The following is a 1,787-nucleotide window of genomic DNA, read 5'->3' as shown; positions in this document are numbered from 1 at the left end:
ACGCAATAGTTACTTTTACTAGTAACTAGTTACTTTTATTGTGGAGTAATTCAGTTAGTAACTCAGTTACTTTTTGGGAGAAGTAACTAGTAACTATAACTAATGACTTTTTCAAAGTAACGTGCCCAACACTGCTCACGGTAGTCATCAATCAAGGTGGGGTCCAAGATGACCCAGGGACCCAAGTGCGGTCTTCCGGACCGTAGCCCTCCCAGTCAATCAGGTACTGCCAACCGCTGCCCCGGCGACGGGAGTCCACGATCCAGCAAACGGTGAAGGCAGGGTGACCATCAATGTCCCGGACGGGTGGAGGGGAGTCGGACGGAGGGCACAAAGGACTGGTGAGAACGGGTTTGATCTGAGATACATGGAAGGTCGGGTGGATATGGAGTGAGGATGGCAGATGCAGGCGGACGGCAGACGGGTTGATGACGGATGCGATCTTGTAGGGACCGATGAACCTAGGGGAGAGTTTACGGGACATGGATCTGAGTGGAATGTCATGAGTGGATAACCAGACCTGTTGACCAGGTGAGTAGATGGGAGCTGGACGTCGCTTGCGATCAGAGTATTTTTTATTTTGAGCTGATGTTCAATTCAGGGCTGAGATGGTCTCCTTCCAGAGCTTCTGGCAGTGGCGAATGTGATGGTGAACGGAGAGTACGGAGATTTCTCTTTCATCGGCTGGAAACAGGGGTGGTTGATAGCCTAGGGATACTTGAAACAGAGACAACCGGTTGCAGATGAAATTTGCGTGTTGTGAGCGTACTCTACCCAGGGGAGGAATTGACTCCAGTCGGTAGGATTGGTGGACGTCAGACAGCGAAGGGTGGATTCCATTTCCTGGTTCATGCGTTCCGTCTGCCCGTTGGACTGAGGATGGTAACCTGAAGAAAGTGACACTTTGGTGTTCAGAGCTGAGCAGAAGTGTTTCCATACCTGAGAAGTGAACTGAGGGCCTCTATCAGAAAGGATCTCCTGGGGAATGCCATGGAGTCTGAAAACATGTTTGACCAACAGTTGAGCCATTTGGAAGGCCGTCGGGAGCTTCCAAGGGGGGGACAAGATGACAAGTTTTAGAGAAATGGTCGATAATGGTGAGGATTGTTGTCATACCCTTGGAGATTGGCAGGCCGGTAACAAAATCCACAGCAATGTGGGACCAGGGACGAGATGGAACACGTAACGGATGCAGAAGACCTGATGGAGGCTGATGAGAAGGTTTGTTTCTTGCACAGACTGGACATGCTAGAACGTATTCTTTAACGTCCTTATGAAGGGACGGCCACCAGAAACGACGAGTGATTAGGGCAATTGTTCTGCTCACACCAGGATGGGCGGAAAACTTGGCAGAATGCATCCAGTGGATCAGACGAGATCTGACGGAGGTGGGTACGTACGTCCGATTTGGCGGTCCATTTCCTGGGTCAGGTTCTGAAGCTTGGGCCTCTTTGATCAGGTCGGTGATCTCCCAGGAAACGGTTGCCACCGTACAGCTTGCAGGAAGGACGGATTCCGGTGTTTCGGGCTTGTCAGATAAGTACAGGTGAGAGAGAGAATCAGGTTTGACATTCTTTGAACCAGGTCTGTAGGAAATAATCTGGTTGAAACGGGAGAAAAATAGAGACCAACGGGACTGACGGGGATTTGATCTTTTAGCAGACTGTATGTACGACAGATTCTTGTGGTCAGTCCATACCAATACAGGATGCTCTGCGTCCTCTAGCCAATGCCGCCACTCTTCCAGTGCGGGTTTGATTGCCAGAGGTTCTCTGTCACTGACATCG

Source organism: Cyprinodon variegatus, unplaced genomic scaffold, assembly GCF_000732505.1.
Source record: "Cyprinodon variegatus isolate N-32 unplaced genomic scaffold, C_variegatus-1.0 Scaffold2067, whole genome shotgun sequence".
In the NCBI taxonomy this organism is placed as follows: Eukaryota; Metazoa; Chordata; class Actinopteri; order Cyprinodontiformes; family Cyprinodontidae; genus Cyprinodon; species Cyprinodon variegatus.
The sequence above is the reverse complement of the archived record's forward strand: the minus strand, read 5'-3'. Positions refer to the sequence as shown.